At 35.3% G+C, this 13,466-nt stretch overlaps 1 pseudogene; it reads left to right on the forward strand.

Annotated features, from left to right (window-relative positions):
• The first annotated feature begins 232 nt into the window (after positions 1-232).
• Positions 233-1,390, forward strand: LOC141550346 (DNA/RNA-binding protein KIN17 pseudogene; annotated as a pseudogene).
• Positions 1,391-13,466: the final 12,076 nt, after the last annotated feature.

The following is a 13,466-nucleotide window of genomic DNA, read 5'->3' on the forward strand; positions in this document are numbered from 1 at the left end:
AGACAAGTTTAATGTTCAAAATTTCATATGAAAGAGTTTAAAATGTAGATGAATAACCCCCCCCCCCCCCCCATTCTTCCTCTGAGGTGTTTTCCGCCCGGCTCTCTGCCCTTGACAGCCGCGCCCTGACGTTCCCCGCCCCTCCTCCCTCGCTTCGGGGTTGGCACTGCTTGGGCTTTATTAAGGAGTGTGTGGGAGCGCAGAGGAGGCTCCTCTAAGGTGACTGCCCCTTTTTACCTTGGGGAAACCCGCTTTCCTCCCCCCCAAGGCCATTGCTGACCGGATCAAATCCAAGGGGCTCGGGAAGCTGCAGGTGTATTGGCAGATGTGCCAGAAGCAGCGCCGAGATGAGAACGGTTTTAAGTGCCATCGCGTGCCCGAGTCTCAGAGACAACTCCTTCTGGCTTCGGAGGATCCTCAGCAAGTTTTGGATTCTTTTTCCGAGCAGTTCCGAAAGGCCTTTTTAGAACTGCTCAGAAGAGGATTTGGCTCGAAGAGAGTCCACAACAACGTCATTTATAATGAGTACATTAGTTACCGAGAGCATGTTCATATGAATGCCACCCAGTGGGAAACACTGAGTTCACCAGCTGGTTAGGCAGAGAAAGTTTATGCAAAGTGGCTGAGACAGCCGAAGGCTGGTGGTAAATTCAGTACATTAATAAAGACCTAGAAACTGTTCGGAGACAAGTACGGAAGGAAAAAAAGAAGCAGCACCCCATGATGAAGAAAAAACTGCCAAGTTTATTGAAGAACAAATAAGAAGAGGTTTAGAAGGAAAAGAACAGGAATGTCCAGTCTTCACTGAATGAAGGAGGAAAAATGGTGAAGAGAAAGTTGCCTTCAATTTGAATTAAGGAGCAAGTACTTCAGGTGCATCTTCCAAACCAAGTTCTCCAGGTCCTAGTGCTTTGAAAATGGTGGGAAATATAGCATCAGTGAAACGGAAAGAACCATCCCACAGCTCGTCTCAGCCAAAAGAAAAGAAGAAATCCGCACTTGATAAAATCGTGGAGCTTGAAGAACTAAAGAAAAAAAAAGTGCTCCATCAAATTATTGGTTGTACCCTGACATTATTGTGAAAATTATAACCAAAAACTTGGAGAGAAACATAATAAAAAAGGAGTTGTCCAGGAAATAATGGACAAATACACTGCAGTGCTAAAGATGATGGATTCCGGAGCCTTGACCAGATTCATTTGGTGACAGTAATACCAGCACCTGGAAAAAAAGAGTTTTGGTTTTGAAGGGAGGGTACAGGGGAAATGAAGAAATCCTGGAATCCATCAGTGAGAACACTTTTTCTGCCACTGTCATGATTGAAATTGGCCCTTTAAAGGGCCAAAGAGCTCAAGGTATTCAGTATGAGGATATCTCTCAACTTGCCTGAGGAGGGAAATTGGCAAAAAAAAAAAAAAAAAGAAAAGAAAAAAAAAAAAACCAGAAAGAAAAGAAAACAGACAAAGAAAAAGAAAAAAGAAAGAAAGAAAAAGAAAAAAAAGGAAGAAAAGCCCTATAAAACTCCCAAGTATCAAATTGGTGTTTTCTAGAACAACGCATGACTACCAAGTTAGGGTGTTTCTTTTGTATGTGACAAAAGAATCTATTTAAACACTGCTGAATATCTGAAATATATTTAGAATTCATTCAGATTTATTTATATTTAAGCTGTACAATTTTCAAATTTTATTCTTGCTTGTATTTCCTTTTGTAATATGCTTTGGAAAGTTGTGCCTTTTGTGAAAAGAATGATATTACAAAAAAATACTTAGACAAAGAGCTGAGATCTGACATCACCAGATCATGCCAAACTGAAAGAGACACTTCTACACTCAGTAGTGCTTCTCTACAGTCTCCTTATTGAGGTGGGCAGCAATTGTGGTGTTGATGATGACAGAATTGTTGAAAAGAATTCATGGAAAATGACAATTTCAAATGAAATGTTTCAGAAAAAAAGGGTAAGGAAGAAAGAGAAAGCAGAGATAAAACCCATTAAAACTTCAGATGTTGAGGAATCTAAGTGGGGTTTCATCTGAGAAGGGAAGCCAAGAGATCATGTGGTGATAACAACTAGTAAATCACTTTATAGGAAGGCAGATACTATGATAGATTGAGATGAAGAAGGTGACTCCTTGGCCATTAAACCACTTCACCAAATGGTTTAAGGAAAAAAAGATAACCACAGAAAGGATGAAAAGGGAAAGTCTGGTCTCCCAGCCATTTAGAAGACTGAAGCTTGCCAGGGTGAAAAAGGATTGAGAGCATTAGCTCTGACAAAGGCATTGGGATGAGTGGAATAAAGCTTGATAGGAATGGGAAAAGCAGAAAAGGAGAGAGATGGATTGAAAACATTGTAGGAAGTAGAAGGATCATCTTGAGCAGCTGCAGCTCCAGAACTGAAGGTGAGGGAGCAGAAAAGGGAGGAAGGTAATGGAATGAGAGAGACCTTTGAGGAGAGGCTGGAAGAGAATGTTTCTGATCATCACAGATCAGTGCAAGAGAACCATGGAAGATCATGGCAGAAAGGCACTCAAAGAGGAGTAGCTAAAAGATATCAACATTAGCAAGAGGAAATTCAGCTCAGCTGAGTCCTCACTAGCAGAATGATTTGGGAAAAGAGAGCAGCACTGAGGAAAACAGCAGCAGCAGAAGAAAGAGACAGGCAGTTAATTCCAAGGAAATATCGGAGCAATCAACTAAAGAAGAAATGAGTGAAGAGTAAGAACAAGAGAATGAAAACTGTATATTAGTTGTTAGCGTCAAGATTTGACTGAGGTTTAGGAAAAAGGGAGAGAAATAGTGAGAGAGGGGACACTGCCATCCAATATCAAGGGGAAAGAAGATTACATCTTTTCTGTCCAGCCTTATCTCCCATTGAGCTGAAGCAACAGCTCCCCAAATACCTCCAGGATTGTCAGAGTGTAGAAGAATCCTAGAGTCTGAATAGGAATGAAGAAGGCTCATATACCTGGTATACAAAGCATAAGATATAAAGACTTATGAAATCATGTCTCTGAAATGGTTGGAAATGGAAAAGGAGAAAGAAGTCTCCCCGATTATCTTTCCTCAGAGAAGTCAATATCATCCTGAAAGCTTAGCACTCAAACACTGTCACTGTACAGGAGGTGGTGATAAGATCTACATCATGATGAATTATGTGGAGGATGAGCTCAGGAGCCTCCTGGAGTATTGAAGAATGTAGCTAGAGGCAACAAATACTCAAACAAGAATTCCAATTACAATGAATACTATTCCCCCAGAGATAAAGATGACTTTTTTTTGTTGTTGTTGTTGTTGTGTTTTTTTTGTTTTTTTTTTTTTAATTTGGTCAACCAAATTCCTTGTGATTGCTCCTAAGAAGTGAGAAGTGGAGAACCAAAGATGTCCATGTTTTCTCAAAATCTTATTTTCCTAAGAATAGGATGAATTTTATGAAACTTTAGGAAGGAAGGAAGAATTGGAAAATGCAAGCAAGGAAGGAAGGAAGGTGGAAAGAAAAAGAGAAATTAAACTTCAATGTACATTTCGAGTCCATCTTTTCTTCATGTTTATTGTGAGTATTGGAATTGGGCTTGGTCATTGTGTTATTGACATTCTTAAGTCTTTTAAAGTTCATTATCTTTACAACATTGTGGTTACTGTATAAATTATTCTCCTGATTCTGCTTACTTCAATTTACATCAATTCATCAAAGTCTTTCCAGGTTTTTCTGAAACCATTCCCTTCATCTTTTGTTAAGTATAAAGCATTTCCATTATTAGATTTTAGCATTATTTCACATGGAGATTTCCAGCAAATAAATACATTTTAATCAGTTATAAATAGGATAAAACTGAAAATAATTGAGAGGCCAGGTACTAAAATTAAGAAGGGTTGGGAATGGTTTCTTAGAGAAGTTTTCAGAGGCAGAAACCCAAGCTTTCAATAGTCATGTGAAATAATGCTCAAATCTAATAATTACAGAAATTTAAATTAAAACCATTTTGAGGTAGAACCTCAAATCCTTCAGATTGGCTAAGTGGACAAATATTGGAAAATGACAAATACTGGAAAGACTGTGAGAGAAGAGGAACCTTGCAGAGTTTTGAATTGATTTAAGCAATTTGGAACTATAGCAAAAAGTTATTTAAACAGTGGATATCCTTTGACCTAGTGATATCATTATTAGATCTGCTCCTCGAAGTGATCAAAGAAAGAGGAATGGAATAAAAATGTACAAAAATATGGCAGCTCTTTTTGAGGGAGTAAAAAATTGAATACTGGTAGAGGAATAGCTGAAGAAGTTAAAGCATGTAAATGTGATGGAAACACCTTGTACTTTAGAAAAGATGAAGGGAATGGTTTCAGAAAAACCTGGAAAGACTTTGATGAATTGCTGCAAAGTGAAGTAAGCAGAATAAGGAGAATGATTTTTATAGTAACAACAATGTTGTAAAGATAATTAACTTTGAAAGACTTAAGAATTGTGAACAACACAATGCCTAAATTCAGCTTTTTTTTCTTTCTGAGGCTGGGGTTAAGTGACTTGCCCAGGGTCACCCAGCTAGGAAGTGTTAAGTGTCTGAGACCAGATTTATACTATCGACAGTTATTTTGAATGGAATTTTTTTTTGTATCTCTTGCTGCTGGACTTTGTTGATAATATAGAAAACGGCTGATGATTACAGTGGATTTATTTTGTATCCTGCAACATTGCTAAAGTTGTGGATTGTTTCTAGTAGCTACAGTTCTCTAAGTATACCATCATATCATCTGCAGAGAGTGAAGTTTGGTTTCCTCATTACCTACTTTAATTTCTTTAATCTCATTTTCTTCTCTTATTGTCAAAACTACCATTTCTAATACAATATTGAATAATAATGGTCTTGGTGGGCAACCTTGTTTCACTCCTGATCTTATTGGAACTGGTTCTAGTTTGTCCCCATTACATATGATGCTTGTCGATGGTTTTAAATAGATGCTACTGATCATTTTAAGGAAATCTCCATTTATGCCTATACTCAGCATTTTTAATAGGAATGGGTGTTGGATTTTATTAAATGATTTTTCTGCATCTATTGAGATAATTATATGATTTTTGTTGCTTTGGTTATTTATATAGTCAATTATGCTAATAGTTTTTCTAATATTGAACCTGCCCTGCATTCCTGATATAAATCCTATTTGGTCATAGTGTATTATCCTGGGGATGACATTCTGTAATCTCGTTGCTAATATTTTATTTAAGATTTTTCCATCAATATTCATTGGGGAAATTGATCTATAATGTTCTTTCTCTGTTTTCATCTTACCTGGTTTAGGTATTAGCACCATATCTGTGTCATTAAAGGAATTTGGTAAGATTTCTTCTTTCCTTATTTTTTCAGATGGTTTATATAGTATTGGAATAAATTGTTCTTTAAATGTTTGGTAGAATTCATATGTAAATCTATCTGGCTCTGAAGACTTTTTCTTAGGGAGTTGATTAATAGCTTGCTTATTCTACTTCTTTTTCTAAAATGGGACTATTTAAATAATTTATTTCCTCTTCTGTTAACCTGGATAATCTATGTTTTTGTAGATAATTTTCCATTTCACTTAGATCATCAAATTTATTGACATATATTTGGGCAAAATAACTCCTAATTATTACTCTAATTTCCTCTTCATTGGTGGAAAATTTTTCCTTTTCATTTTTGAGACTAACAACTTGATTTTCTTCTTTCCTTTTTCTAATCAAATTAATTAAAGGTTTATCTATTTTGCTGTTTTTTTATAAAACCAATTCTTTGTTATATTTATTAATTCAATAATTTTTTATTTTCAATTTTGTTAATCTCCCCTTTTATTTTCAGAATTTCAAATTTGGCATTTAATTGAGAGATTTTAATTTGTTCTTTTTCTAGTTTTTTTTAGTCATAAACCCAATCTGTTGATTTTTTTTTCTCTTTCTCTGTTTTATGTAAGTAAGCATCTAGAGACATAAAATTTCCCCAACAACCAGTTTGGCTTCATCCCACAAATTTCGGCATGTTGTCTCATTATTGTCATTCTCTTGGATGAAGTTATCGATTATATCTCTGATTTGTTGTTCCACCCATTGATACTTTAGGATTGGATTATTTAGTTTCCAATTAATTTTTGGTCTAAGTCTTTTATAACATGTAATTTTTATTGCATCATGACCTGAAAAAAATGCATTTATTATTTCTGCATTTCTGCATCTGATTTGATGTATTTATTACATGGTCAGTTTTTGTATAGGTTCCATGAACTGAAGAGAAATTTCTGTCTTTCATTCTGTCTCCATTCAATTTTCTCCAAAGATTGATCATACTATTCTAAAATTCTATTTACCTCCTTAACTTCTTTCTCATTTATTTTGTGGTCCAATTTATCTAGTTCTGAGAGAGCAAGATCCCCTACTAGAATAGTTTTGCTATTTCTTCTTGCAGCTCTCTTAACTTCTCCTTTAGAAATTTAGATAAATTTAATTTATACCTTTCCTCTTGGTGCATATATGTTTAGTTTTAGTACTAAAACAAAATACAAATATTACTTTAATATAAATACAAATTTATATTATACAAATATTGTTTTAGAATAAAAGTAATATGTATATACTATGTTTAGTTTTCTGTACCACTTCATGAGATGTAATTTCCCTCATTTTCCTTTTTTTCCAGTATAATCCCCTTTCTACCTCTAGTTTGTTTTCCATATTATCACAACAAAAATCAAATTATACTTGCACTAAGTATACCCATAACAGAAATATAATTCTCAAGAGTTATTTTCTTGGGGAAGCTAGTTGGTATAGTAGATAGAGCACTAGCCCTGAAGTCAGGAGGACCTGAGTTCAAATCTGCCTTCAGATACTTGACATTTACTGGCTGTGTGACTCTGGGCAAGTCACTCAATCACAAATGCCTCAGAAAAAAAAAAAAAAAAAAAAAAAAAAAAAAGCTCTTTCCTTTTTACCTTTCTCTTGAGTTCTGTATTTGGAGATCAAATTTTTTTGTTCAGCTCTATTCTTTTCATCAGAAATAAATGATGTAATTGATTATTGGCTGCAATCCAAGTTTCCAAGTTCCTTTGCCTTTTGGAATATCAGATTCCAGGCCTTTGATCCTTTAAGGTGGTAACTGCTAAGTCCTGGGATATCCTGATTATGGCTTCTTGGTATTTTAATTGTTTCTTTCTAGCTGCTTGCATATTTTTTCCTTGAATTTTCATTTTGAGGTCTCTTTTAGGAGGTGATCAGTGAATTCTATTAATGGCTACTTTATCTTCCGGTTCTAGGATATCAGGGCAGTTTTCCTTGATAATTTCCTGAAAGATGATGTCTAAACTTTTTTTTCATCATGGCTTTCAGGAAGTCTAATAATCCTTAGATTGCCTCTCACAGAATTGTTTTCTAGGTCAGTTGTTTTTCCAATGAGGTATTTCACATTTTCTTCTATTTTTTCATTTCATTTTTGGTTTTGTTTGATTGACTCTTGAAGTCTTATTGAGTCATTTACTTCTATTTGTTCAATTCTAATTTTTAGTGTATTATTTTCTTCAATTACTTTTTTTTTTTTAGCTCCTTTTGTATTTGGCCAATTGAATTTTTAAATGAATTGCTTTGTTCAATGCATTTTCCCCCCCATTTCACAAATTCTGTTTTTCAAGGAATTGGTTTCTTTTTCATATTTATTTTGTAAAGAGTTATATGATTTTTCCATTTCATCAAATCTATTTTGTAGGGAGTTATATGCTTTTCTCACTTCATCATTTCTATTTCTTAAGAAGTTTTCTTCATATAATTTCAATTTGCAAACATCTTATCTCCTTTCTCCATTTTTCTTTTAACTCTTTTTTAAGATCCTTTTTGAAATCTTCCAAGAAAATTTTGTGAAATGGGGACCAGCTCATATCCCCCTTTGGGGCTTCATCTGGAGTTGATTTGCCTTTAGGAACCTCAAGATTTGAGGTCTGTTTTCTCTCTCCATAAAAGCTATGATCAGAGTTCTTTTTGCTTTTTTTCCTCATTTTTTTTTTAAGGGTTGAGGTCTGCTCTTAAGCCAAAGAGGTGACAGCTATTTTAATTTGCCCTGTAGCAGTTCTGTTGATTGATTTCTGGTGCTGGGTAGCCCCAGCCTGGTGCTCGAGTTTTTCCGGGGTTCAGCAGCTTACAATTTACCTTTTGTATTTGCTTTTGGGTGTTTTACAGCAAATCTGTTAAACTACTCATTTGCAACCATGACAGAGTAGCCTAAGAGCCTCACAGAAAATTCCCTGGTGCATGGACACCACAATGCTTTGGTTCCCCACCCCAGCTTCTTGCCCAGAGCTACTTATGTTGAGGTCTGGGCTTGGCAGACTGTCCCCCTGCCTGATTGAGGAAAACCTGTTCTGAAGTTCTTCCAAAGTATCTTCTTCTGGAAATGTATTATACTCTAAATATTTGTGGGTCCTGTCACTCCATAACCAGTTCAGAGGTTTAATCTGCTGTTGGTTTGAGAGAAGATTGGAGGAGGCCACAGAAAGCAGAATCTGCTCTCTGCCAATTTGGCTCTACCCCCCCATCCAACTCTTATCCTTACCCTAAACTCTAACCCTAATTCTAACTTAACAGTACAACTATATCCCAAATCTTAACCTCACCCATACCCTACCATAAGTTTTCAACTCTAAATCTGACCCTGGTAGAAATCTTAGTATTGACAAAACACTTGCCACAAAAATAAAGTCAGATTTAAATAATTGGAAAGACATTAAGTGCTCTTGGATAAGCAGAGCGAATATAATAAAGATGACAATACTCCCCAAACTAACCTATTTATTTAGCGCTATACCAATCAGACTCCCAAGAAACTATTTTAAAGACCTAGAAAAAATAACAAAATTCATATGGAAGAATAAAAGGTCGAGAATTGCAAGGGAACTAATGAAAAAAAAACTCAGAGGAAGGTGGTCTAAGTGTACCTGATCTAAAGCTATATTATATAGCAGCAGTCACCAAAACCATTTGGTATTGGCTAAGAAATAGACCGGTAGATCAGTGGAACAGATTAGATACAAAGGACAAAAAAGGATACATATATAGCAACCTAATCTTTGACAAACCCAAAGATACCAACATTAGGGATAAAAATTCATTATTCGGAAGAAACTGTTGGGAAAACTGGAAATTAGTATGGCAGAAATTAGATATGGACCCACACTTAACACCATATACCAAGATAAGATCAAAATGGGTCCATGATTTAGGCATAAAGAATGAGATCATAAATAGATTAGAGGAACAGAGGATAGTCTACCTCTCAGACCTGTGGAGGAGGAAGGAATTTATGACCAGAGGAGAACTAGAGATCATTATTGATCACAAAATAGAAGATTTTGATTACATCAAACTAAAAAGTTTCTGTACAAATAATACTAATGCAAACAAGATTAGAAGGGAAGTAACAAATTGGGAAAATATTTTTAAAAACAAAGGTTCTGACAAAGGTCTCATTTCCAAAATACATAGAGAACTGACCCTAATTTATAAGAAACCGAACCATTCTCCAATTGATAAATGGTCAAAGGATATGAACAGACAATTCTCAGAGGAAGAAATTGAAACTATATCCACTCACATGAAAGAATGTTCCAAATTACTACTGATCAGAGAAATGCAAATTAAGAACACTCTGAGATACCACTACACACCTGTCAGATTGGCTAAGATGACAGGAACAAATAATGATGAATGTTGGAGGGGATGTGGGGAAACTGGGACACTAATACATTGTTGGTGGAGCTGTGAAAGAATCTGGCCATTCTGGAGAGCAATCTGGAATTATGCCCAAAAAGTTATCAAACTGTGCATACCCTTTGACCCAGCAGCGCTACTACTGGGATTATATCCCAAAGAAATACTAAAGAGCGGAAAGAGACATATATGTGCCAAAATGTTTGTGGCAGCTCTTTTTGTTGTGCTAGAAACTGGAAGATGAATGGATGTCCATCGGTTGGAGAATGGTTGGGTAAATTGTGGTATATGAAGGTTATGGAATATTATTGCTCTGTAAGAAATGACCAGCAGGAGGAATACAGAGAGGCTTGGAGAGACCTAAATCAACTGATGCTGAGTGAAATGAGCAGAACCAGAAGATCACTGTACACTTCAACAACAATACTGTATGAGGATGTATTCTGATGGAAGTGGAAATCTTCAACATAAAGAAGATCCAACTCACTTCCAGTTGATCAATGATGGACAGAGGTAGCTACACCCAGAGAAGAAACACTGGGAAGTGAATGTAAATTGTTAGCACTAATATCTGTCTGCCCAGGTTGCATGTACCTTCGGATTCTAATGTTTATTGTGCAACAAGAAAATGATATTCACACACATGTATTGTACCTAGACTATATTGTAACACATGTAAAATGTATGGGATTGCCTGTCATCGGGGGGAGGGAATAGAGGGAGGGGGGGATAATTTGGAAAAATGAATACAAGGGATAATATTATAAAAATATATATAAAAAAAAAAAAGCCTGATGGAAAGAAAAAAAATAAATAAATAAATAAATAAATAAAAAGAATTTCAAGGAAATTAATAAAAAAAAAATCAGATGAAGGTGGTCTAGCTATATTATAAAGCTATATTATAAAGCAGCAGTCACCAAAACCATTTGGTATTGGCTAAGAAATAGACTAGTTGATCAGTGGAACAGATTAGGTACACAGGACAAAATAGGGTACAATTATAGCAATCTAGTGTTTGACAAATCCAAAGAACCAACTTTTGGGATAAGAATTCATTATTTGAAAAAAACTGTTGGGAAAACTGGAAATTAGTATGGCAGAAATTAGATATGGATCCACACTTAACACCATATACCAAGATAAGATCAAAATGGGTCCATGATTTAGGCATAAAGAGGGAGATAATAAATAGATTAGAGGAAAAGAGGATAGTTTACCTCTCAGACTTGTGGAGGAGGAAGGAATTTATGACCAAAGGAGAACTAGAGATCATTATTGATCACAAAATAGAAGATTTTATTACATCAAATTAAGAAGCTTTTGTACAAACAAAACCTAATGCAAACAAGATTAGAAGGGAAGTAACAAATTGGGAAAATATTTTTATAGTTAAAGGTTCTGATAAAGGCCTAATTTCCAAAATATATAGGGAACTGACTCTAATTTATAAGAAATCAAACCATTCTCCAATTGATAAATGGTCAAAGGATATGAACAGACAATTCTCAGATGATGAAATTGAAACTATACCCACTCACATGAAAGAGTGTTCCAAATCACTACTGATCAGCAAAATGAAAATTAAGACAATTCTGAGATACCACTACACACCTGTCAGATTGGCTAAGATGACAGGAAAAAATAATGATGAATGTTGGAGGGGATGTGGGAAAACTGGGACACTGATGCATTGTTGGTGGAGTTGTGAAAGAATCCAGCCATTCTGGAGAGCACTTTGGAACTATGCCCAAAAAGTTATCAAATTGTGCATATCCTTTGATTCAGCAGTGCTACTACTGAGCTTATATCCCAAAGAAATACTAAAGGGAAAGGAACTTGTATGTGCCAAAATGTTTGTGGCATCTCTTTTCATAGTGGCTAGAAACTGGAAAATGAATGGATGCCTATCAATTAGAGAATGGTTGGGTAAATTATGGCATATGAATGTTATGGAATATTATTGCTCTATAAGAAATGACCAGCAGGATGAATACAGAGAGGCTTGGAGCAGAACCAGAAGATCACTATATACTTCAACAACGATATTGTATGAAGATACATTCTAATTGAAGTGGTTATCTTCAACATAAAGAAGATCTAATTCACTTCCAGTTGATCAATGATGGACAGAAACAGCTACACCCAGAGAAGGAACACTGGGAAAGGAGTGTAAGATGTTTGCACTATTGTCTTTCTACCCAGGTTACTTATACCTTCGGAATCCAATTCTTACCGTGCAACAAGAAATTTGGTTTTACACACATATATTGTATCTAGGATATACTGTAACACATTTAATATATATGGAATTGCCTGTCATCTAGGGGAGGGAGTAGAGGGAGGGAGGGGAAAATTTGGAAAAATGAATACAAGGGATAATGATGCGGTTTTTTTAAACCCTTTTTTTATATTAATTTTATAATTATAACATTTTTTTGACAGTACATATGCATGGGTAATTTTTTACAATATTATAAGGGATAATATTGTAAAAAAAATTACCCATGCATATGTACTGTCAAAAAAAATTATAATTATAAAATTAATAAATTGTAAAAAAAAAAAACCCAAAAAACAAAAAAAGAAAGAAATCTTAGTATTGACCTTAAATGCCTTTGATTGAGAATTCAAATGGATTTGTTATGGGCCAGAACTCTTGTACAAGGATTCTTACAAGGTGCTAAGTAAGTAGAGCATATAAAGCTTTGACAAACTTAGCTAGAGTGAGAGCCAGAGACAGGCTCAGAAGAGACCCAGAGCCAGATTCATTCACTCCATCTCACACCACCGTGGTGGCAGGCCTGTCCTCCTTAGCTTCTCCACTGAAACCAAGACTTTGGAAGGCCTCTAAGAAAGCTAGCTGGGCCCGAGGCATAGAAACTAAATTGTGAAGGTGATAATAAAAGATTTGGACTTTAACACCTGGTTATTCTCGTGGTGATTACCCAACTGAAAGGAAGGCTGTTCCAAAGACCTCCAGAAAACCAAATGAGAACATTACATGGATTGAGGTACTTACTATTTCTCTCCACCTGCCCTTCCAAGACTATCATTGCCTCAACCCTAATCTCTGTCCCTCAGAACCCAAGTCTACCAATTATCTGGAACCTAAACAGTAACCCTAATATAAACTTGACAATACAAGTGAAATCCAAACTCTATCCTGACTTATAAACTCCAACTTATACCCTTCCTTAAACCTCCAACTCTAACCCTGGCTTTGATTGAAATCCTATTGTTGATCTTAATTGTCTATAAAACAAATTTAAGCTAACAAAAACTAACTTTCTTTAAAGGCAAATTTAAACTGACAAAAAGTTAAAATGTGCTGATTACTAAACATATCTAAGCATTATGATCTGCCTGCCTTTTCAAGATCATCACTGCCTCAAACTCAAACTAAGCCTAACTGGTATCCCAACTTTAACTTGTAATCTTACCCTAACTTCATAGCATTACCTTCTTCTTGCTCTTTTCCCCCCATCATTGCCTAAATTTCAGACCCTACTCCGTATAACCTAAAAATATCCCTTATTGAAAGATAAACTCTAACCCTAACTTTAACTTAACAATATAAATGTAATTCAAATGCTAACATTACTCACAAGCTTTAATATTAACCCTTGCTTAAGCCTTTAACTCTTACCTTAAATTTCATGGAAAGCCTATCTTTGACCTTAATTGCTTTTGACTCACAGCCAAAATGGAATGATTATCTAACAGGCTCTAAGCATTTCCTTCT

This window comes from Sminthopsis crassicaudata, chromosome 1 (assembly GCF_048593235.1).
Source record: "Sminthopsis crassicaudata isolate SCR6 chromosome 1, ASM4859323v1, whole genome shotgun sequence".
Lineage (NCBI taxonomy): Eukaryota > Metazoa > Chordata > Mammalia > Dasyuromorphia > Dasyuridae > Sminthopsis > Sminthopsis crassicaudata.